This window comes from Ambystoma mexicanum, chromosome 13 (genome assembly GCF_040938575.1).
Source record: "Ambystoma mexicanum isolate Mex_15411 chromosome 13, UKY_AmexF1_1, whole genome shotgun sequence".
Taxonomy (NCBI): domain Eukaryota; kingdom Metazoa; phylum Chordata; class Amphibia; order Caudata; family Ambystomatidae; genus Ambystoma; species Ambystoma mexicanum.
In genome coordinates, this window is record NC_090938.1 from 768,983,196 (window position 1) to 769,009,354 (window position 26,159).

Sequence of the window (26,159 nt, forward strand, 5' to 3'; positions counted from 1 at the left end):
ATGCCTCCCCCTCCTGCCATATGTCACCAAGGGTGGCCAGGCCCACTGGTTCCCAGTATCTGTGGACCCCTTTAATCAGTTGGGGGTCTCCCCCACATAACACCACCAGCAGGACCTGCTGAGAGAGCGGGTCCAGGTCACCCACAGTTCGCCATGCTCTATGCCAGACCTCCCAGCCCACCAACAGCAGCCTCCCCTTTCCCGACACTTTCGCCTTAGGCAACCACACTGTCTCTTTCAGAAAGTATGGGGCAGAGCCACCCCGCAAAAACCTGGCCTCCGCCGAGTCATCTTCAGGCAATCATCTAGCTACATATAATAGCTGTCCCGCCAGATAATATAATTCAAAATTCGGCAGGTTTATACCCCCCTTGTCACACGAATTTTGTAGTTTCCAGAGGTCCACCCTGTTCCGAGAGTTGTGCCATATGAAGCCCCTGCACAGGCTATTGAGTCTGACAAAAAAGCGTTTAGGAATCAAGTACGGGACATTCACAAAAATTGTAGCAGTCTGGGAAGAACATCCATCTTGAGCAAGGCTGCCCTTCCCATCATGGCTAGGGGCAGCCTGGACCAGAACACCATGCTGTTTCTGATACCTTCAATCACTTTCTCAGTGTTGTATTTATGCTCCGCCTCTATCCTGTGGTATATATTTATGCCTAGGTATCGGAACATCTCGGTCTGCCAGGGTATCTGCAGAATAGGCAGCTTATCTGGCGGAATGCCCTTGTATCTCCCTAAGGGGAACACGCTGGACTTCCCTGGGTTTACTGATATGCCTGAGAGGGTGGCGTAACGTTCCATCACCTCCAGGACGTATTGCAGGTTCTCTTCCGGGAAGCGCAGGAAGAGGAGCATGTCATCGGCATACAATGAAATCAAATGTGTACCTCCCACAGTATGAATCCCCACCTCCCCATATTGTTGCCTAAGGCAAGGTGCCAACGGCTGCAGTGCAAGAATATATAACATGGGCGACCAAGGGCATCCCTGTCTGGTCCCCTTGCTGAGTTGCCACTTATCTGAGATTATGGCGCCTGTTTTGACCCTAGTGATCGGGGAGCTATAGAACATCTTGACCCATCTCATGTACCCCGGTCCCATCCCAAACACTTTCAGGGTCGCTATCAACCATGGCCACCTCACTGAGTCGAAGGCCTTGACCGCGTCCAATGACACAATGGCCATTTCACCCGGGTCTTTCTTGTTTGGTCAATAATGTGGTGTAGCCTCCTATGATTGTCTGTGATGTTTCTTCCGGGGATGTAGCCTGTTTGGTCAGGGTGTATCAGTCTGCCAATTACTCGCTTGAGCCTATTGGCAAGCACCGCTTTGAGTATTTTGCTATCCTGGTTGAGCATAGATAAGGGTCTGTACGACCCGCAGTCTGCGTCCGGCTTGCCCGGTTTCAGGAGCGGAATGATCACCGCTTCTCGCAGGGTCTGTGGCAACTCCCCCCGTTCATAGGCCTCGTTGAACATGGCCAGCAGCGGCTGGAGCAACTCCTGCCTGTACGCTTTATAGAATTCGCTGGGTAACCCATCTGACCCAGGCGCTTTACACGTAGGCAGGTGTTGGATCACTGCATCCAGTTTGTCTGCGGTGATTGGGGCCTCTAGGTCTGCTCGTTCCAGGTCATCTAAAGTGGGCAGGCCTATGTCTTCTAATGTTTCCTGAATTTCTTGACCCATGCCTTCCCCTGTGTCCTCATACAGGTGTTTATAATACCTGAGGAACTCCTCATTCGCACTTTCCTGGGTATCGCAGATCTGTCCCCCCCTCTCCCCTGATTTCTTTAATCACTGATCGGGGTGTCTCATTTTTATATAACTAGGCCAGCAACCTGCCTGGCTTGTCTCCCCCCGCATGTTGCCGTTCTACATATTTTTTATAATTCAATTTACACAGCCTGTCCCAGAGCTCGCCGCTACCACCTTGCAGCTCCCCAATCTTTGCACCGTCTTCCCGAGTGTTCCCCTCCTTGCGCATCAAGTCTTCTAGCTCCCTTTCCGTTTCCTGCAACTCCCGTTCTATACCCCCTTGGAGCCCCCTGGATTTTGATATAGCTACCCCTCATACCACCACTTTGAATGCCTCCCATACTGTTCCCACTGATTGCACGCTACCAGTGTTAATGTCGAAGTATTCCGTATTGGCCTCTGTTAGGTCCTCTCGGAATCCTGAAGGGCCTCTGCTTTAAGCCTCCACATCGGAATAAGCGCCCTAGGGGGATGGTATCGCCACTCCAAGACCAAAGTGAAGTGGTCCGAGAGCACCCTGGCCTTATACTCTGCTCCCACCATTTCTCCCGCTATTTCAGCGGCAGCGAACACATAGTCCAACCTAGTGTGCAGGTCATGTGGCGCTGCGTAGTGTGAGTACTGCCTATCCGTTGGGTGCAACCGTCTCCACACATCCTCCAGTTTAAAGTCTGTCAGCAGTGCCCACTGCACTTTGGCTGCCGGGGTTGGTTTTTCCAGTTTACTATCTGACCTGTCCATCTTGGGGTTCAGGGTGTAATTGAAATCGCCTCCCCACAGAATCGCTCTTCCCAGCAGGGGGTTGATTTTACTGTATAAAGACCTAAAGTAAGCCGCTGTGTCCTAGTTAGGGGCATATAGGTTTATAATGTTCACTTCTCGATTCTCCAGGAGCCCCTCCACTACCACCATTCGACCTTCCGGATCTATTATCGACCGGAGCAGCCAAAACGGCACACATGGTGCCACCCATATGATGACCCCTCTTGCATACGCTGAGTATGTGGCTCCTGTGACATTTCCCTTCCATTTTCTTTTGACCACCTCCAGTTTCTCTTTGGTGAGGTGGGTTTCTTGTAATAGAGCTATGTCGATCCTCATCCTCCTCAGATACATCATTACTTTAATTCGTTTTAGGTAACTATTGAGGCCCCGCACGTTCCAGGTCACCATCCTAAGACTACCCGACGCCATTAACATGGTGTCCTGCCTCTCTTCTTAGTTTCCCATTTCTCTTCTGATAACACTGAGTCTGGCTCTTTTCCCTCCCAACCCCAACAACCTCCCCTTCCCTCCCTTCCCCAACTACGACCCACTGCACACAACCCTTACCCTCCCCCCTCCCCGCCCAGCCCCAACAAATGCCCATCTCCATCCCTGGATCTCAGGCCCACCCGCGTTTGGTCCCTCCTCGGAATACCTGAGGACAGGAACCCGGCAGGGTGTCACCGGACTACCAGTGGCCTAACTAAGCTTAATGCTGTGGGGGTACAAGGGTTGGCTCCCAGGTCCTACGTGCGTGACATTATTCAGTTCAAGCGGATCCTGCATGCATGTACATCCTGAGCAGCCCATTCCCTGTCTATATTCCAGTCCCAGTGTCTTGCACGATGTCACCCTGGGTGGCATCGCCTCGTATTACTTATCCTCGCCAACTCCTGTCTGTATGCACGATTCCTGGGGGCAGCTCTGCATGTCCAGCCACCCCATGGCGTCTTCCGGAGTATCAAAAAACAAGGTTCTGTTCTTGTGGGACACCTTCAGTTTGGCCGGGTAACGCAGCATATACTTGTGGCCTGTTTCTGGCAGTCTTCTTTTCACCGCTCCAAAGTTCATCCTGTTGCGCTGCACTTGCAGGGTGTAGTCTGGGTATGCAGTTATCTTCGCTGTCCCCTTTTCAATTGTTCCACCCTTCTGGAACAATTCAAGTATCCTTTCTCGATCCCGGTAATTCAGGATCTTTGCGATCAGTGGCCTCGGAGGGTTCCCCGGCGGCGGCTTCCTCATCAGGGCCCTGTGCGCTCTCTCAACAGCAAACCCCCGGGTGAGCACCCCTCCGGTTATTTCCTGCAATAACATAGTTTCAACGTATTCCGTTGGGTTGGGCCCTTCAGTTCCCTCCGGCAGACCTATAATGCGGATGTTATTCCATCGGGCAAGTCCTTCTGCTTCTTCCGCCCTGCTTTCTAGGTTGCCCACTCACTGCACCAGGGCGTGAAGTTCCGATTTATGGGCGGCACAATCTGCTGTGTTCGGGGCCATATCTTTTTCCAGGTCTCCGGTGCGGTCCGCCAATGTCCTAACATCTTGTCTGAGGAGGTTCACCTCTTCCTGGACAGCTCCAACCTTAACGTCCAGTGCCACTTTGAGTTTGTTCATGGCCAGTCCCAACTTGACGTGGGCATACGCGACAGCCCCTCCTCTGCAGGCCTACCCCGTGTTGGATGGTTCCCTGTGTTTGGGCCCAATTCAGCCGCGTCGGGGGTATGTGCTGACTGCCAGTTACACTCCTGGAGTGGGCTCTGTCCTCCCATGTATCCGTCCTGGCCCCATCCACTTGTACAGGCGTACGCTGTAGCTCCCGCTGTCACCGGTGGTCAGGCGTATCCACTGGTTTCACACCCGTCTGATCCGGGCCTCAGCAGGATCTTATAGCTCCCCGACCAGCAGTGGTGTCGTTAGCGCATCCACCGTGCCCCGTGCCAGTATAGGCCGTCTCCTGCGTGCTCTCTCGTGTGCGGCGTATGCCCTGGATCAAACTGGGCACGTCTGCCACTTTCTATGGGCAACAGTGTTTCCCAACACGGGGACCCTGCCAGGGCTGTCACCTAGTCTCTCTTTCTGTCGTGGACATTCGCGTGGGGACTCTGGCCTCTGATGAATGTTCCCGGCCCTAGTGCATTCCTCGTGTGTCATTTGGCCCAGGCTCTCAGGTTCCTCCTCCCCGGCCTGTGCGCTGCATTGGCAACCACTCAATTGTCACGGGTGCCAGACTAGACTGGAGGCCAGTCTCCACACCCATGTTCCAGGGCTGGGAGTCCGCTCCCGTGTGCTTGATAAGTGTTTCACAGAAGCTCCACAGGGCGCCACCGCCAAGGCACTCCGATCTTATATTGTGTCCCCCAGTGCCCGGGGATTATACTGATTCATGTACCCTGGCTCAGTTACTCGGTGCAGCAGGTCGCAGCTCGGTCAGCCCGAGCGCCCGCTGGGTCTAGCCGGCACCGGTCTCTGTTTCGCCACGCAGGAAGGGCTTCGGCACCCCCTCCCCAGCAGTCTGGGTCACCGAAGGCCAGCTTCTCCAGTGCTGTTCGAGCCGTCCGGGCTCGCAGCCCTGCAGGGACCTCTGCTTGCCGGGTGCCCAAGCTCCAGCCCCAGTGTCCAGATCGCACAGCGCCGGCCGTCCCGCTGCCCCATGCGTTGTGGCAGCAGCGCCACCAGGAGCAACCCCCCACCCCGGCCCTGTGCTGAGTCCAACTATCAGTGTCGGCAAAGTCCTCCTGTCTCACCTGCACACGTCGCGGGCTCGGGCACTCGCTCCTCGATCTGGCAGGGCTCCCCTGTTGGGTCCTTCGATCTGCTTGCAGGCTGGGCTGCGCTCTGGCACCCTCCTCCCCCGGTGGTCCGGGTCACTTGGGGTCAGCGTCTCTGGCCCTGCTCGGCCCCTTCCAGGCCCACGACCTTGCAGGGGCCTCTGTTTAACCGGGTGCACGGGCTCCAGCCCCGATGTCCCGAGTGCACAGCGCCAGTCCTCCCGCTGCTCCGTGCGCTGTGGCAGCAGCGCCACCAGGAGCGACCCCCTCTGGTCCTGCACTGTATCCGGCGACCAGTGTCGACAAAGTCCTTCTGCCTATCCTGCATTCGTCGCGGGCACGGGTGCTCGCTCCTCAATCTGGCAGGGCTCCCCATTTGGGTCCCTGGATCTGCTTGCAGGCTGGGCAGCACAAGTCCCCTAAAGTCATAGCGGGCTTGAACTCGGCCGCACTAGCTTGCAATTTTCGGCCGCGGCCCCGTGGTCAGTTTATGGCCCTTTGTCCTTGGTCCGCCATCTTGCCTGCCCTCAGGTCTCGGGCACCTCGCTGCACTTCGATGGATATATCTTCCTTTCTCCGCCACCAATCGGACCCCTCAGGCGCCCGAAATGTGCACAAATCATTCCCATATCCATGGGTGCGCTGCCAGCATGCATTATCTCCTGAATGCCACGTTTTTCTGCAGGATCGATGTCTGATCTGCGGGAGCTCCTCTAGGGCACGTCCTTTCACACGGCCATTTAGGCATGCCCCCCTGAGGCCACAGTTAATATTATTCTCCTATATCGTCCCCCATCACTAAAGGAAGTTGGATAGAGGCTCTTACCAACCACGTGCTTCCAGGGCTCAAACCACTATCGCAATTTATAATAATGGGTGATTGCAATCACTGGCTAGGCGATCCTGAAGATCCATACGCCTCACAGGTTCATATGACTCTTTCAGAACTAGGTTTTGAGCAACAAGTGACTAAACCTACCCACATTCTAGGGCACACACTTGATTGGATCTCGACTACCAACATCTTGTGTCATGATTTAAACATCATTCCATGCCCCTGGTCTGACCATTCACTTATTTATTTCTCCATTACAGTTCCATTTCCTACGAAACTCAAAAATGTGTCCAACGTACACGTGTTGTCACGCAACCGTAAACATCTCACAGCGGACAGCATTTCACCTTTATTAGATCTCGACACTAACGTCTCTCTACATTTGACTTTATTGACCATGTCATTAAATCTTGCTTCTAATATGGGCTACAACTCTGAAATTCTAGCCCCTCTAAAATGTAAGAAACAGAAGCATCTAGAACAAAAAAGCCAACCTTGGTTCTCGACTGACCTCAGGAAGCTTAAGACCACAGCTGTTAAGGCTTTTTACCTTTGGAAATCTGCGCCGTCATCAAGCTTGTTATCAGCATTTAAAATTTAGCAAAAACATACAAATCAGCAATCCTATTGGCAAAACAAAACTATTACAATCAAAGAATAGATAAAGCAGTCTCAAATACTAAGGACATCTTTAAAATCTTAAAAGAACAAGAGTCCGTCCCATCACCAGCTGACCAATTAGAAATTCGGGATGCTCCCTGGTGCCAGAAAATTCAGGAAGGCATGCACAACAAACTCTTGGGAATTCTAGCCGCTATGCGGGAAAGAAAGAAGAATTTCCCAGTAAATCCCCCAAGTGAATCTCTGAACCCTTGTAAATGTCAACCGACCATTCCCCAATTTCATTTCCACCCTATAACAGAGGAGGCACTACAAGAAGTCATTGAGAAATTGAAACCGTCTCACTGTAAAGGTCACGCTTGTGCCTCTGTGATCATAAAAACATGTGCCTCTATCCTCACAAAAGCAATTCACAAATTTGTTAACGAATCACTGGACAAAGGGATGGTTCCCGATATTGTGAAACAAACTATGGTTACACCCATTCTAAAGAAAATAGGACTAGACAGGAACAATCCCTTGAACTATCGCCCTATTTTGAATACACCCTTTCTTTTAAAGATTTTAGACAAAGTGGCTTACGGACAAATATCAGACCACTTAAATCTGTATCCCATTTTGAATGAACACCAATCAGGCTTCAGAACTGGTTTTGGGACTGAAACCTCACTTCTTGAAATAAAATCCAACTTGCTCAAGAGACTGGACAAAGGCTTGCTATCCCTGTTAGTCTCGTTGGATCAATCGGCTGCATTCCATTTAGTCGATCATTCTATTTTGAAGCATAGACTAACAGATGTTGCCAACTTTTCTCCCCTGGCTGTCTCTTGGATTGTCTCTTTTTGGAAAACAGAGTTAGCAGAGTTTGCTCTAATATAGCAGAAGCCTCGCCAATACCAGTACATTTCGGAGTCCTCAGGGTGCCAGTATGTCTCCTTGCATCTATAACATGTTTGTGACACTGTTTTTTTCTGAACTGGAATCGGAGGGCATAATGTTTTGTAATTATGCTGACGACACACAATGTGTTGTTCCACTTTCCGGTACCCACACGCAGGATGAACAAGAACTGAATAGAATCTTTAGTATCATTGAGAATGGGATGCTCAATAATAACTTAGCACTTAACAAAAGCAAAACAGAGCTCATGATAGTGGAGAGCTCAGCAGCAATAAAAAAACTAGATAGTAATTACGGCTTGTTCAGACTCGGAACCGACATTATTGCCCCTGTACCGAAACTCAAAATCTTGGGAGTTACGCTGGACCAATCATTAACCATGGAATCTCAAGTCTCGAGTATAACAGCTTCCTCTACATACTACATTAAACTCTTACATCATCTCAAACCACTCATCACCCAAGAAAGCACAGAAATCATCGCCAGAGCCATAATTGGTGCCAAGATAGACTACTGTGGTAGTCTGCTAGCGGGAATCAATAAACACCAATTGCATAGGCTCCAAATAATACAGAACAGAGCGGTTAGAGCAGTTTTGGGTCTCTCTAGAAGAGACCATGTAACGAGTGCCAGACGTTCACTTAACTGGCTTCCAGTTGAAGCGCATGTAGCTTTCAGGCTACTTAATAACCTTCAAGTGCAGGTTAGGCAACATGCCTGCCTATTTGCAGAATTCCATCATCGACAAACCGTTGCGTAGGGGTCTCAGATCAAATGGTCAAAACTTTCTTACTCAGCCCAGATGTAGAAATGTCAAAGCCGAGAAGGGGGCTTTCTTTTCATCGGCTCCTCAACTCTGGAACAATTTACCAAAAGAGCAAAGACTTCTGATACCTTACGTACCTTTAAGAAAGCGCTAAAAACCCATGTTTTTGAATAATCTCTTCTTCCACCGGCCCCTCTTGCTCAACCTTATATGTTACATGTTTGTCCACCTGTCAGTGCCTTTATGCCCGAGGGTCCACAATGCGCTCAACAAATGTTGTAAAGTAAAAGTAACATGTTGTCCCAGCATCAGGGAACAAACCTCCATCCACAGCCTCAAGCACTGTACTTGGCTGCTTGGCTCCTGAGGTCATAGAGCTTGGACATTTAAACTTACCTCAAAGATGCATGGACATCTTAAAGGAAGCACGTAAACCGAACACAAGGCATTGTAATTTCAACAAATGGTAACACTTTGTGTTATGGTGCAAAAGAAGTAATGTCAACCGCATTGACTGGTCACCTTCTAATGTAATACACTCCCTGCTGTATTTATTGGATTCAGGGTTAGTGTTTAACTCTCTTAAAGTCCATCTAGCCGTACTCTTAGTATACACCACCTGACACAGCAAGGTATCTTGGTGGAGGTTTTCCGTGGTTAAAGGTGTCATGTAGGAGGTCAAAAGACTACATCCCACAAATTCAACGCTGCCCCTACGGGGATCAAATTGAGGATTTCATGAGCCAGAGCTAAAAGCAGCTCATGGGTATCCAGCATTGACCAGGAGCTACCACTGAGGAACCAGGAGCTAACGCATAGCGTTCTGCAAATCAAACTTACACATAAGCCGCAAACATTTCACTTTGTCAATTTTTTTATGACCCATTATGCTTTAAATGATGTATAGATATGTCCAAATGCTTATGTATAGATCGTCACAAACTCACAGAGTTAAATCGGCATAGGTGTGTGTGACAGCCTGAGTATTGAGGAGGAGACCGTAGGAAGCATGGAACCCAATACTGAGGATGGGGGCGTGAGTACTGAGGAGGGGGCCGTGAGTACTGAGGAGGGGGCCGTAGGAAACATGGAGTCCACGTGGTGGAATGCAGACATAGGCACTGATAGTACCATGTTGAACATGAGCTCTGACGATGGCGTTTTAAACGTTCATCGGGAACAGATGCCGACACGGAGCGCTGGCCCACGCAGTGAGGGGAGGTGACAGATGCCGACATGTTGTACTGGACCACGCGGGGAGGAGAGGGCTATTCAGGCTGGCAACAACGTGGTTGTGGCTGCGGCCCGGCCATGGGAGAAACGTGAATGCGGCCAGCGGATGCTCTTTGCCCGGCGGGGCGAAGAATGTACAGGTGTGGTTCGGCCGGGAAGCCGCAGTGAGGCCGCGTCTCGGGGAAGTAGCGAAAAGATCATATGAGCTGCCTCGTGAACGGCCGTTGTCAATACGGAAAGCGGGTACTCCGGACACAAATGGTAGGGATATCAGGAGCTTTTGTGTCTTACCTAGCGTTGAGGGCTCTAAAGGCAGAAACCCCAGGCTTCACCTCACGGCACATGGCTGGATTACATCATGGCAACCGGCATTACAGAAGGAAGGGGGTGGGGCTTGTGATTTTTTTTTTTCAAGCCTAAGATGGATGGAGGGCCCTGATTGGTCCAGGGGTATCCAGCCCCTATTTAAGGCAGACATAGAAGAGGGACTGAGTGTGAATTCTCCTCTTTCTTGCAGAATCGTATTGGATGCGAAGAGACAGGAGCCCCATACCGCTAGATTTATGAGGATTAAACCCAGGTTTCTACCTTACCCTCCAAGGAAACCTACAACTACTTCAAACTTGGACTTTATTAAGAGAAATTGAAATCTTGATTGATTGATCATTTTTTTTTCCTTCTAAGTCAATAAAGACTGAACTTTGTTGAACTAAACTACCTCGCCTGAGTGGTCCATCACATGTGTTTGTTTGGCATCAGTTGGCCTGTGGAGTCAAAAGTAGCTTCTGGTAGCTGTTGGAGTGAAGCTAGCCAGGCTCTTCTAGGCCACAAGCAGGAGCTAAATAGCTCCCCTCAATCGCAAACCCTGCCCTAGGGTGGGGCTTAAATGTAATCCTTACTAAGCTTTTGGGTCCCCCTTTTGAACCTATGCATAAAGCTAGTCTTAAGCATCTCACCTATAAGACTGATTTTATAATGGCCGTCACTTCAATAAGAAGAGTCAGTGAACTGCAAGCTATTTCAGTTCAAGATCCATTTGCAACCATTCATAAAGACAAAGTGCTGTTAAGAACACATCCATGATTCCCACCTAATAACACTTTGCCGTTTACACCCAGAGCACGCTGAACTCAAGGTACCGGTGCTACTCTGGCTTTCATTGAAAATGTGCTATTAGAGGCTATTTGCAAACAAGTAACCTGGAGTTAAGTTCACACTTTCGCGCGACACTGCTGTGTGGATACTCGTACAAAGAATGCTTCTCAGATGGGGTAAGCGGTCTATGCAACGTATGTGATTCTAAGCATATCCATAAGCCTCAAAAGACAAATATTACAAACCTGTAATCGTCTTTCTGATGCTTGTATCTGCTTAGATTCACATGCGCCCACCCTTCCCACCCTCTTAGTAGTTGAAGGTACATGGACATCTTACACCTTTCTTTACCTTCCTGTTCTCACATACACACCTCATGCTGTCAATGTCCCTTTTCGAACTTCGAAAACAAGTCATGCAATACTCCGCACTAACCACTAGATGTCGGTCTATGCAAATCATGTGAATCGAAGCAGATACAAGCATCAGAAAGACTATTACAGGCATGTAATATTTGTCATATATATACATTTCTGAGGCTTGTGGATCTGCTTAGATCACATGTGATGCATAGGCTGACATCTAGTGGTTGCCGCAGAGTATTACATTGTTTGTTTTCGAAACTCAAAGGGATGTTGACAGGGCGTGCCAGTAATACTATGCCTAGTGTGATGTCCACTGTTCCCATGGTCCTTCATGTGTCGAGGTTCCTCAGATTGTTTTTTTCCCCCCATCCTTTTCGGATGCATATCGCAGAGTTCCTTCTTGGCTGTCGCCATTACTTAGAAAAAGTTTAAAGTTAGACTTTCTTTCTGTCCTTTCGACAATCGTACACCCCAAGATCTCCGGCAACTGCTTACGAGGACAAGACCATCCATCGACGACAACGACTCCTGTTTCGACGAACTTTGTCTGCGGCCTATCTAGGCCCCAACGGGCCTTGGCCCTGTACTGTAGGGAGAGCTGGGGGAGGTTCATATTCCATCTCACTTTAGAGAATAAAAATTCCCCTATATTTCCTTGTATTCAGCCAGGCTGCCATCTTTTTACACTTTGGAAAATACTCCTTTTAAATTCTGTCCTTCCTGTAACAGGAAGTTTCCTTGGAAGGATTCACACTGAGCGTGTAACCTTTGCCTCCCTAGGAACCACGCCATAAAAACAGTGCAAGTCTTGCAAACTCTTTAGGCCAAAAACTTTAAAGGACCAAAAGACTAAATGCTGGACCCACGCCATGCAGGCCGAGGCCTCCATGCACAGCAAGGAAGCCTCCAGCGCTGTCAGCGTCCTAAGTGACGCCGAGGGCGTTCGGGATCCAATGGTTCCCGTGTGCAAGCCCCAGACTCCAACAGACAGGCCGGCCGGCGGTTCTGATATGGCGACGACACTCGGCGGCTCAAGCACCTCCATTACACGCCACACCAAGCACATCCCCCATAGTTGACCACGTCGTCAACCGATAAGCCACACACAGTGTTGAAGGGAAGGTCAGAACATTCCCTGTCCTCTGAGCCATTGCGGGCGCGATCACCACATGACAGGCCCCCGAAACAGACGCCAAAGTCAATTTCCGACACCGCGTCCAAATATGCAGTCCTCGGGTTCTGGCGGCATGTGTGTCGAAAGACGCATCAACGGCACTGCAAAAAGCTAAAAAATGAGCAACTTAATAAAAAAAACACATCTATAACACCCTACTGAATGCCAGAAAGAACATCAAAAAAGTACTCAACGCCACGTGACTCGAAATAACAAGGTTCAAAGAGATGGGATTATTCTACCCCTGAGGACACCCTTTCAGGGGCAATGCATCTCAAACAGCCCCCTGCTCCAGAGCTTCTGCCTACACCTGCCCCCTCAGTGTTGCCAAGCTCCTCCCATTGGACCCCGGAACAATTTGATAGGGTCATGAGGAGAATGTGCAGTTTTATACATTTCTTTGACCGACACCCTGATCAGGGCCCCCTCAAGGTGAAGCAGCTAGCAAGCAGCCCGATAACAAAAGAGCCTGCCTGGACGCTACACATACTAATACTTCGTCATATCAGGACGTGGCTCAGGACACGTATTATTTTGACACTCAAGGCTCACAAGACCCGGGCTAATTTTCAGACCTAGAAGACCAAGGGGACACAGGGGACTTAGACCAATACTATGATGATGATGATGATGTATACATCATCTCAGACCATACTGACCAACCAGTGGCTGATTCCTCAGTGGCCAAACAGCTGCAATACAATGACCTGCTCTTAAAGGCTGCAGAACACTTTATATACCCAGGAAGCTCAAGTCGATAAAGACTTTGTAGAAGACATCCTCGGGAATAAGAGATCTGCAGCACAGGTCATCCCACTGCTTCAATCTGTCCAGAGGTGTATTCAGCCTTCCCTACTAACCCCCAATCTGACATGGGCGGTCAACCCACGCATTGAAAAGATGTTTAGACCAGCCCCATCGGACCCATTATACATTACGGGGCAGCTAAAGCCTGACTCTCTAGTAGTCCCCACCACTAGGAAGAGAACTCGAACACCTTTAGCCTCTGCCGAAGCCCCTCCTGACAAGGAGAGTAAGAAGATCTACATACACCCTAGGCAGGAAAGAAGCTTCCTCGGCTGCCTATCAAGTCAGAAAAGCTAACACCACTATGCAGTTATCCATCTATAATTGCCACATGTGGGATGAGGTCACACAACAAATAGACTCTGTTCCAGAGCCCCTAAAGACACAGCACTTACAGACTATTGCTGAAGGGAGACAAGTAGCAAGCTGCATTCTTAAAAACAACTTAGACGCAGCAGACCATGCGGGCTGAATTATGGCAGAAGCTGCCCTTATCAAATGCCATGCCAATCATGCCACGTCAATCAGGTTTCAAATTGGAGACGCAGGCTACCCTTTTAAACATGCCCATAACGCCCAATGCTTTATTCGGGAAAGCGGTCGAGGGCGCACTAAAAAGTGCAAAAGAGGAGTACGACACCCTCAAATCCCTGGGACAACTCAATAACAAACCCTTCCTGCAGAGAGGAGGTTCAAATACACGCCGGATTAGAAGACAAAACGCCCAGCGGTGCTCCAATTACAACCAGGGTGGGCAACGTTCATCCTGGGGTTCTCCACAGGGGCAGTCCTCCCAACAGTACTTTCAAAGGGGCCAAAGAAGGTCCAGAAGTAGGGGCAGATCATCCTCAAGAGGGGTCTCCACCCCTCCTAAGCAATGACCACCCGCTACAGGTTCCCTCCCATGCCTCTCCAATAGGGGGTTGTATTTCTCCTTTTGCCCACGTGTGGGAGGGGATTGTTAGGGGATTGTTAGGGTGAATTCTCCTTATAGGGCTAATTTCCCTCACCTAGTGAGTCCCCCAGCAGCTTTGCTGGATTTCTGGAGTTTATTTTTTCCACCTGGTAAGAGTGTACATCCTTTTTTCACTCTTACATGTGTTTTGGCCTATGTGTTTTTACTCATTGTGTGATCTTGGACACTGGAGCACACCACTCCAAGTGCCCCTGTTCTTGTATGGGTTACACAGCACCTTCAGTGTAGTAACCCAGGGTTGTCTTTAAGACTGCCCTCTGACTCCATTTTTGCTGGGGCTGACTACTGTCCCCCAGAGAAAGGTAAAGTAGCCATTTACTTTACATAGTCACTTTTACCACAGACCCAGTACACCCCATCTTACATGGAGTACTGGGAAGGGCTAATCTGTACCCCTTTTCTGTCTGTACCTCCCTGAGCATTGTTTCCCTCTTTTAACATTTAGACTTGGCTGGTGGCAACTTTTCTACCGCGATTATATTAGATAAACGTGGTAATGCTTTTGGCTATTTTAGCAGCCTTAAGCATAAACCCGCTTGACCAAATCATCTTTCTTTTGGCTCCGGTTGGGTTTATTCGCCATTTCTTTTTGTTAAAGTCCTTCTTGTGTTTTACTTTGCGCGGCAAACTAGGATCGCCTTCTTTGTTCACCTTCTTTTGGCGGGCTTCTGCAGGGAAGCCCTCCTCTTGGCGGCTGGGTGTCTAGGTAGACTGAAATTGGGGAAGGGGTGTAGTCACCCCCTGCACAGGGTATCCTAGGAAACCCAAGTCTCACTTTGCCATGATTGGCTGAGGTGGTTGTCCCGGCTGGACAGCCCCCCTGCTGCGTGATTGAAAGCCAGGCTGTGTGAATGGGGGTTTTGCGCATTAAAAGGCAGGTCTCTTGGGCTAGAAGGAGTCGCCTCTGGAACTGCAAGGAACCGAAGAGAAGCGGAGAGAACAACGGCTGCTGCAACTACCCCATCCCGGTGAAGCCCTGCTGCAGTCCTGAGCTATTTACCCTTCAACGACTAAGAGAAGATCCAGTCCGGAGTCTTCTTCCTTGACCCTGGTAGGGATAACCAGCTCATCTTCTTCAGACAGAGATCTCCGTCATGGTCAAAATCGCTGCACACTGCTGTAGTGGTCCGGATAGCCACCTGCCGAGCCTCTCCTGTTTTTATAGAGCGCACCTTTTATTCGTTGTCGCTGCTGCCGGCTTCATCCCTGTGTGGTGCAGACCCCCTTCAGACGTCCTCCTTCACAACGAAGCTCCAGGAATCGTGGGTCTGCGGGAAACCAACAGGAACAACTGCCAGGGCACCAGCTGCACCATTGGAATAAGGTACTGTGTTCTGCTCGAGGAAACTGGGTGAACCCATTTTCTTCATCTTCAAGGCTTGCCCTTGTCTTCCCTACTTCTTATAACTTTTGCTTCCGAACATTGACAATATCAAAGTACTTTTGGGCTATGCTGAATCGTGAACTGTCTAACGGTGTGATCTTCGGCAACAGGTCTCCGGTGTCACTTAACCCTGTCTCCGGCCCTTTGACTTTTGAACTCCTGTTTCTGAGTGTTTCTCGATGCTGTCTGCCTAACCTAAATATTGCCTGTGATTTTTGCCTCCAACTCCCTCTGGGTATCTCAGGTGCTAAGTGTGCTTTTGCCCCGGTAGCATTTCATGTCACGGATACGCATTTATTTAGTAGACCGAACTGTCAAAAAGTGATCGCAACCGTATCCGCGGTATAGTGTTTTGTTCATAACACTGGTTCATTCAAACACAGGGTACTTACCTTGAGACATACTGTACAAAGTGAATTGGTTAGTTGTATATTTAACGTGTGGTTTTGTTTAAAGTTTAATAGAAGTGTTGTGTTTATAACTGATGGTTTAAAAATAAATGTACTTATATTTTTTACCTGAAACCTTGAGTCAGTGTTTTCTTGAGTCACAGTAATTGTGGTCCCTTTGTGTAATCTCGGCTACTGCTCATATACTCTTGAGATAAGCCTGGCTGCTCTGCTACTGCTACCACTATAACTTAGTAGTACAGGCTTGTACCAAAGGTAAAACTTGTATTGCCACCTGTGGTCTTAATTGTGTGTAGTGGTCCCTAAGGGCTCTGCACAGGATTCTGCCTAATAGGGATCACGTCGGACAAGTGGGTACTTTCCACCATGGTGGGGGGCTATTGCATAGAGCTAATACTAACACCAGTCAACCACTCGCCAAGACAAAGACAAACTACACAGGAAAAATAATGCATCCTGTTGGAAGAAGTCCAAGCACTGCTACTAAAGGACGCCATAGAAATCGTCCTGGCAAACCAGGTAAACAAGGGTATTTATTCAATGTACTTCCTTGTGCCGAAAAAAGACCTAACAATGTGCTCTGTCCTAGACATGCGCCCTGCGAACACCAATGTCAAGCCACAAAAATTCTGCATGACAACGCTACAAGAAGTAATCCCACTGCTAAAACAGGGAGACTACATGGCAACCTTGGACATGAAAGATGCATACTTTCATATTTCAATGTTGCCAGTGCACAGAAGATTCATGTGCTTCAAAATGGCAAACCAACACTACCAATTCAAGGTGCTGCCCTCCGGCGTAGCCTCCGCTCCAAGGGTATTCACCAAGGCACTAGTGGTAGTGGCAGCGCACCTACGTAGAGAATCAATCCCAGCTTACCCGTATCTGGACGACTGGCTGATAACAGGGTAATCCCCCCAAATTTGCAAGCAAAATACCCAGAGAACGATCAATCTTCTGTTCCAATTGGGATTCTCAATCAACGAGAAAACATCAAGTCTTGTTCCAAGCAAAACAAAACTTAGGAGCTGTCATAAAGGCAGAAGAGGGTCTAGTCTTTCCATCAAACGAAAGAGTGCAGAACATACTGCTGCAAATACCTCAGTATCTAGCCGGTTGCCAAATAACCGTGCGCAAAGCAATGCGCTTGTTTGGGATGATGGCTTCATGCATTTACCTGGTCCCGCACGCCCGGTTGCGCATGTGCCCAATGCGGTTGGCGAAACAGTCGTCTCAGGCAAGCGGTGAGTGGGACGATCTAGTGGTTGTTTCGCTAACCCGAGTTCAAGCGCTAAGCTGGTGGACGAAAGAAAATCTGTTGAAGGGGAAACCTTTTCACAACCATGCAGTGCAAGCGATTGTCACAACAGGCGCATCACTCACCGGGTGGGGAGCCCATTCCCTTCACCACACAGCGCATGGCCTGTGGACCCATATCACAGCCCAGAATCACATAAATCTTTTAGAGCTACTAGCATTGCTCAAAGTCCTGCACGCTTTTCAGGTGCATCTATCAGGACAAACAGTAAGTCCTCACAGACAGCACCACTGCTATGTTTTACATAAACAAGCAGGGAGGCACAGACTCTCCAAGGGCCTCATTACGACCCAGGCGGTACGTTACCGCCTGGGTCGTACCTTTACCACCATGGCGTAAACTACGTTTACGCCATGGTGGTTGGCGGACTTACCGCCCCATTCCGAGGTGAGTGGGGCGGTAAGTCCCCATTAACCCATTTACCCTTCCCCATTCCCATTTTTGCCCCATAGGGCATAATGGGAGTGGGGAAGGCGTTAATTACGCCACCGTAAATTACGGTGGCGTAATTAACAACAAGGTCCCTTAGCGCCATGGATTTTAACACCTGCTAAAAGCAGGTCTTAAAACCTCCATGGCGTTAAGGGACCTCGGAATCAGGCGGTAAGGGTTGGCGCTGTTTACGCCGCCGTAAACCCCTTACCGCCTGGGTCCTAATGAGGCCCCAAGTCTGTCCAGGCTAGCCCAAATAACTTTGAAGTGGGCACTCAAGCGGAACATGTTCCTAGTGTTGCATCACGCTCCAGGGGAACTCCATTCTCTGGCAGACTCACTCAGCAGAGATCCTCTACCCGAAGAGCACAAGTGGCAGTTCAGCAAAAACATTTCAGACGACATATTTTCCCTCTGGGGCTATCCTCAGTTAGACCTGTTCGCCACAAGCCTCAGCACTCAATGTCCAGACTTCGCATCCAGGTTTCCCCAAACCAGATCCAAGGGAAACGCCCTGTGGATGAGTTGGTCAGGGAAATTTGCCTACACTTTTCCCCCACCACTGCTACTGAGCAGAATAGTGAACAAGATGTACCAGGAACAAGTGATGCTTATCCTGGTTGCTCCTATGTGGGCGAGACAACCTTGTTTTTTCTGCATCTGCGCAAACTGGCGATGTGCGATCCAATCAAACTCTTGTGCCCCTCCAACATGCCCACCCAACACGGGGGGACAACGTTTCACCCACATCCTCAATCCATGAACTTGGCAGCTAGGCTCCTGAAGTCATAGAGTTTGGCCATTTAAAACGACCTCAAAGGTGTATGGAAATCCTCAAGGAGGCACGAAAACCAAACACCAGACACTGTTATTTTAACAAATGGAAAGGATTTGTAATATGGTGCCAGTCGAAAAAGGTAAACCAGATCGAATGTACGCCATCACAAATTCTTTATTACATGCTCCACTTACTAGACTCGGGGCTAGTATTTAACTCAATCAAGGTTCACCTAGTGGCTCTATCCGCGTACACCACTTCTCAGAGTAAGGTGTCCGAGTGGAAGATCCCCCGTCATCAAGGCATTCATGGAGGGAGTAAAAAGACTCCACCCTCCCATTTCAAACCTGCCCCCATGGTGGGACCCAAATGTTGTACTTGCAAAGCTCATACGCGCATGTACAGCCTTAAACACCTCACATATAAAACGGCTTTTCTGGGGGCTATCACCTCCATAAGGAGAGTCAGTGAACTACAAGCTTTGTCAGTGCAAAACCCTTTCTTTGTTATCCACAAAGTTAAATTGGTATTAAGAACGCAACCTAGGTTTTCACCGAAGTTCATTTCTAATTTCCATGTCAATCAGTCTATCGAACTACTAGCTTTCTTTCAAAACCCTTCAAGCTCAGCTGTGAAAAACCTCCATACACTAGATGTAAGGAGGGCGGTTCTTTACTATGTAAACAAGACAAAACCGCTACGAAAAAATTTGTCTCCATCGCAGCTGGCTGGGAAGGTGACCATGCTTCAAAAAATGCCATCTCCAACTGGATAGTGAAATGCATACAGCTCTACTATCAGGGGTTCAGGAGCTACCTTGGCCTTTATTGCAAACATCCCCCTGGACGCCATTTGCAAAGCAGCTACATGGAGCTCTATACATACTTTTACTCAGCACTACTGCATTGGCACACATTCTAAAGCAGATTCGCAGGTGGGGCAAGCAGTGCTGTAGAGGAGGTCCCAAACACGATTCGCACCCCCACCGCCCACTTTGAGGTGCCAGGAATGTTCACGCCAAAATATGTGACGTATGATGAGCAAATAAACCAGCAGAGACCAACAACGGGGCTCTGCCCAGTACCTATCAGACTGACAGCACCTATTGAAGTACCTGCACCTAAGAAACCTTGGACAGTAAGGTACCCATTGAGAAAACCATATCGACAAGTGAGACAGAATGGCGATTGTCAAAATGCAATACCGGAAGACGCCAAGAAAGTGTTAAAAGAAGACGAATAGTGACATCACAAGAACCCGGACTGACTCACATATAAAAGATATGACGACCTATGAATGATGAAAAGAGACGAAACACCATGGATAAGTGACATCCTGAGTTTAAAGCGAAATAACAATGTCAAATGTTAGATGCTTATGCCATAAGCGTGATGCAGATATTCAGCCAGCTTACACGTGTATGTATGCAATGAACCACAAGAAGCTAACAAAATCGTGAGGCTTGCTAAAGCTTAATAGTTAAATAGAGTGCAGCAAGAGCCACCTATAGATATCGACCTCAAGAAAAGAACTGTATTTAAGTATACTTCCACTACGCACAAGAGCAGAACTGACCAAAGGTTACTTAAGGTCTCACGAGGAGAGCTTTGCAGCAGAAAAATCGAGAATTACGGACAGACAGAAACTCAGACGAAGACAAGTCATGCCAAGAAGCCAAGGTTGTACCAGCTGAAGTAGGCCAATAGTAGATACATTTAATGAAGAGAAGAACAGAGTATCCTATTCTGAAAGGTCAAGATAAGCCACAGGAGGCAGATGGCTGGCAAAATTAAATCAAATACACAAATGAAGACGACTTTCACAGTGTCGGAATCACGTGACCGAGCCAGCAGAAGGGATGAAACTTTCACACCTATGCATGGAATTGTGCCATGCCCAGGTGCCTTCACTTTTCCAGACCAAGAAGCAGTCTCGATGCCAAGATACAAAGAAATAATTGACACATGACCACTGAAGTGATGATTGATTGTTGCAATAATTGGAAGGAGACTGGGGGAGCGGACGAGCATGCTGCTAGGCTGGTGGAAAAGTATGAGTAGGGTTGATGCCAACCCAATCATAGTGGACCAAGTAATCTAGGGTCCTATAGTTAGTAGAACCAATGAGACGTACTTTTAGTGACGTCTACGGCAGCCATTTTGAAGGAAGGGCTCCGATGCCCCACCTGACACTGTTTATCCAATCCCCTCACTTGATTACGATATTCAGATATAGTACCTATATTAAAGTTACTTTCCTATAACCAATAGAATTGCATGCAACATTTTAAGCGTTCCACGTCAGTGATGACGAGTTTTCAGTATAAAAGATGTGTTTTTTATGAAGTTCGTTGAAGTTGTGAAGCAAGAAGAAAGATCGAGCGATTGCTAATGTTCAGGAACTCCCTGTTTTTTGTATTTGTCATTAAACGGACTCCCTTTGCCAAACTATTGAGTTGTCATTATTGATTCCATGCGAGGGTATTAATCTGCATCCCCATCCATCTCACGGGTGCTGCTACTCATCTTAAAGTGCTATTGGGCAACCCCCAGCTTTATGGGCCGGTTGGGGTCCCAGTGCACAGTGCTAACACATCTATTTGCTGCTGTACCTTCTCACAACCCACCACCTTCTCCAGACACTGCTCACTAATCCATGCATAGCATGTGATCTAAGCAGATCCACAAGCCTCAGAAGGGATACATCACTCACCTTAATAGTATTTCTGATGCTTGTATCTGCTTAGATTCACATGCGCCCACCCTTCCTCCCCCATGGACTTGAAGGTGCATAGGTGTTTTCTGGCATATATACTCTTATCTGCTTTATTACATCTGTACTCGTGCTACACCTCATGCTACCTCATTTTAGAAACAAAAGAATCTGAGGGACATCGACGCATGAAGGACCATGGGTATAGTGGACGTCACACTAGGGATAGTATAACTGTCGCGCCCCGTCGATGTCCCTTTTTCGAGTTACGAAAACAAAAAATGTAATACTCTGGGGCTACCACTAGATGTCGGCCTATGCATAGCATGTGAATCTAAGCAGATACTCTCATCAGAAATATGATTACGGTGAGTAATGTATCCCATATATGTTGTAGCAAATCAAGACCACTCTTTTTGTGTTTATACCCAGGTCCTAAGAACACTCGAAGGGTTGTATTGCTTTTTAATGTAGTCTGTCTCCAGTGTCTATGGTTGTTTAGAGGAGTTTTTGTGAGGTTTAATGTTGGCTAAATCATCGGCCTAACAGCAACATCTGGACCTTTGTACCTCTTATGCGGGGGTGAAATAGTTTACCTGTAAAGCCTGCACATGTGCATGCCATGAGAACCCAGCAATGACTGGCACACCTATGTGCACTTTCCCTGAAAAAGAATCAAATATGGGGTACACAGTTATGCATAGGGGATAAACGCTCTTAGCCAAATGTTCCTGCCTATTAATCCAGCTGTTCATTTTATCATCTTTGATTTGATGATCCATTAATTTTAGCCCATTCAATTAAATTAAAAAAGAAACTCCTTAATGACGTCCATAGTATATCATGCCACTATCGGTACATGTTTTGGTCCCCTTGACCATCTTCCTGTGGCTTAAATAAAACCTATGTACATCATTGACATGTTTTTTGATACATTCCAACTTTCAAGATTGCTTAATTTGGTCATAGCCATGTTTGTAGTTCAAAAATGCCAAAGACTATAGAATTCACCCTTGTAGCGTAAGCACAGAGTGTACACCCCATTCTCGTGTGAATGTGCTAATTGCATCCTGTGCTACAAGTAACAATATCTGAATCTCTGTTCCTCATGTCAATCCACTTCCCTCTTTCTCTTTCCATCGTTCCACCGTGCGCACTTCTGTGACGCTCATGAAATGAACGTTTCCTGTGGCAATTTCAATGTCTGAGCCGCTACACTAGAGCGGGCAAGCTCGATTCCAGATAGGCTGAAGAGGTCACATGATATTTTCAGACTTCTTTTATGTCTATGTCTCAATAGACAGTTAGCTGAGGTTCCCATATTATGTAATAAAGCCATGAAAGTGATCATGCAGAATCGTCAGGGGAAGTAGCTTGCAAACATGTTCCACATGTTGATTTATAATACAGTTCTTGCTTTGGATATCTTTATGTTCATCGTTCCAAAGAAGCTCGAGACGTCATCTCTGTTATCCAGGTGGCCAATGAGATGTGATTATCGTATAAGTATCTTATCAAATCTTGGATGTACTGATGTTGCAGGAAATGCATTTGCAACACTTTGCCTAGAATGGGTTGGAATGCAATTCCATAGTGGGCATGAACAAAGTATTAGAGCACCGACTATCCTCATTCACAAGAAACATACATCTATATTTTTGAGGCAATGCTCTTCTTAACGTGCATAACTAGAATGGAAATATTCTAAAAGTAGGCAAGAAAGTATCAAGATGTGTTCTTTCCACTGCTTCACTGATCCTAAAATGGGTGCATTTTGTCTTTAATATTCCTCAGCAGAGAACAAGGCCTCCATGATGAGGAAACTTGGCGTCCATGGCGACAGAGGTGGGTGCCACATCCCGGGAGAACATGCCTTACCATTCTGCGAGAGGAGGTTCTCCATCAAAGAGAAAACATGCTGTCCTGATCAAATCGATTTTCCAAGACATTTACCCTCTTCAGGGAGACCAGATTTTCAATTTCATAGAGAATATTTTGGGGGAAATGAATAAAAGATTACAATAATTGAGAGAGACAAGTCTGCAGAGCAGTATGAAAGAAGCTGGAGATGACAAATTCAGCCTCTTCTAACTATTATTCTATCCTGGTATATACGATTATTAAAAATGATTAACATTGCCCTGCTTTCCTATGTTAGATGTTTAATGGCAATATGTGAAATTCAAACAAAGAGCTAATAAATATTCTTTTGATTGGACGAAAGCAATCACATGGTTTCATCAATTTTTTACAATATTGAAAGCTATAAGCAGCAACAGGGGCATGTTTTGAATGGGGTAAAAGAAGCAATGTCTAAAATGGCCGACACCTTTCTGAGCCTGATGATACAGTGAGTATTGTCACTGCAGTGCCATCTCAATGTTGCATAGTTAAATTTGAGTTGCAAATTCATTTCTACATGGGAAATTCTCTTTTCTACCACCTTTTTGTCCGTCTTTTGATTTGTGAAACCACCAGAGAAGGGTGGGGGCGGTTAGGGGCTGAATTCTGTCTTGGGCGGATAGACCTGTTATAATTTCAGCTGACGCCTTAACTGAAGACATGGTGCACGTTATCATTGCCTGCCATTTCTCTGTGGAAATGGGTGCAGGAAGGAGAGGTTTGTGGGTGTGTATCGGATTTCTAGTGCTTACAGATCAGCACTCCTCTAAACTACATACATACATACAGACATGATTTTGGGTTCTTTCTTGTCAAAAGCAGTATTTTCTTCAGGAATTATAAAGCTGATTAAGGCTTGGCTCATCTCTGCTCCTTTCTCACTGTTGCCGGTGAGATGGTACTCACATACTGCTCACTTTTACTTGATCTCTCACAGGTTACACTCTTGGGCTCATCACCCGCCTCCTCACACCTGCCTCTGTAGCACTTTCGCAAGTTTACAGGACTAGAGTATATCCCGGGCAGTGTATACAATGAATCATAGTACCATGGAATAAAACGAGAAATAAGGCACTTCGCATGACCCTTGAGCTTCTAATGGCAAGAAATTCTAGAGTTACCAAACTGCCCCCAGTGCTTTGTGCCGTTTTTTTATGAGAGAGTGTGTGCTTGTGTGTGTCCCTGTCTCGCCATGTCTGTGTCTCTGTCTACGTATGTGTCTCGCTCCTTTTGTGTCTCTCTCTATGTCTGTGTCTCTTTACTGCTCTGTGTTTCTTTCTGAGACTGTCCCTCTGTCTCACGCTCACTCCGTCTTTCTCTCCACCCCCTCTTTCTCTCCACCCACTCTCTCTCAGGGGCCACACTGTCTGTAGTGTGCAATGTATTGTCTCTTTCCTCTCTCCCCTTCTCCCTTTTGAGTCTGTGCACTGAGTAGGAGTCTCTTTCGCTGTCTCTCAAGTCCTCTCTCACCTAATCCCTCTTGAGCCTGTCCACTGAGACAAAGTCCCTCTCCCTAGTCTCTCTCATCCGCCTCCCAAGATTACTCTTACCTAGGGTGACCAGACGTCCAGGTTTTGTCAGACTGTCCTGGAATTGAGTGTTCTGTCCCTGCCCCCACCCTGAGAGTACTTTATATTTGTAAACTCCGTCCTGGAGAGGTCAACAGGGTCTTCAGTACTGCCAGCCAGCAAGAATACACAATCTCACACATAAACATGGGTTGCAATGTGCTCATAAGTCAAGATAGTATTTTGCATTCCAATAAATGTTATAACTTGACTTTACAGGTTGGTCTTGAACCACCAGTCTTTTAGTCACCAGTTGTAGCACTGTTGAGTTGCATGCTGTAGCCTGTTGGGAGTAGTATATATCCAGGATGTGTGAGGAGGTGGGGGTGAACCATGTCTCTGTGATAAAGAGTGCATTTAAGTTGGGTAGTGATGAGGTCAGCAATATCTACTGCATTTGGTACTACAGAATGAGCATTGATGAGTATGAGGGTTCATGTGTGTTTTGGAGGTGGTATGTGGGTGGTGATGAGGGCTGTGGTTGAGGTTCTGTGAGTTGGACGTGCATGGGAGCAGGGTGTGGACTGAGTGTTTTCATGGTAGGATTGGAAGGTAAGGGGTGAGTGAGATGTGATGCACCTGCTGCTTGTTTACCTGGGAGTGCGTAGAGCAGGGGATCCATCCCTTTCCAGGCCCTAACAATGGAAATGGGCTGCCCAGAGGGTGTGGACAATAAGCATCAGAGGGAGAGGACAAGGCATTGGACAGGATCCCCAGAGTAGCGGATTTGTGAGCCTCAGAGCCTGTAATTATTGTAAGCAGGAGGGTCACTGGAAAAATGAGTGCCCTAACAGGCTCCAAAGGAACTTTCCATCCCCTACTCATAAATCCACCCGATTCCCTAACCGGCATGTGCCATGATTTACCCCGAGCAATGTACGGCCTGCAGCCCCAGATGAGGATCAGAACCTGGACAGCACAAGAGAAACCCTCATCATGAATCCATTGATACCTGTAGATCAGGAAAGTCCCTATGTAAAGTGTACTATTGAAGGGCAAACCATTGCATGTATGGTAGATACGGGATAGTAAGTCTGCCTAATGATCCAATTGTTTTCCCGTTGTCCCTCTGCCATCTGCTATGATTAATGCAGTGGGTATTTCCAACACTCCAGTCCCACAACATGTTACTGAACCAGTATCAATTACCTTCGGTCCTATCACGGGCAAGCATGCTTTCTTGCGAAGTCCTTCTGCAACTGTTGGTTTTTCTGGCATCGACCTCCTTTGCAAACTGAAATATGCCATCTATTAGACTCCAGGCAGAGTATTCCTGGACATCTCTGGCAGTATCCCCAAGGCTGTTAGGTGCACTTCAGGGGGTCCCGTCCCAAGATTCAGACCCAAAGGAAGGTATGTCTCTAGATCGCACTGAATCGTTATCCCAGGTCCCTTACTGCTTAGGGTCAGTGCACAATAATGAAGTGGGATGTATTCAGGACACAGAGCCCCTCTAAGCTCGCCTTTCTTCACCTTGCTCGTATTGCTTTCTCCTGCTCCACCTTTTATCCCTGTGGGGAAAGGAAAGAGTTGTTAGGTGTGGGTGATTCTGGTTAATTGCCTGACTCTTCTACTGGGACATGT

The 26,159-nt window shown here is 47.8% G+C and overlaps 1 long non-coding RNA gene across 1 annotated transcript in view; it reads left to right on the plus strand.

Annotated features, from left to right (window-relative positions):
* LOC138521930 (uncharacterized) overlaps window positions 1-23,332 on the plus strand; it is a 102,693-nt gene extending 79,361 nt beyond the window's left edge. Inside the window, exon 2 of the long non-coding RNA XR_011283178.1 lies at window positions 22,900-23,332. This is a non-coding gene — a long non-coding RNA (uncharacterized lncRNA). The remainder of the gene's footprint in view (window positions 1-22,899) is intronic.
* The last annotated feature ends 2,827 nt before the right edge of the window (window positions 23,333-26,159 follow it).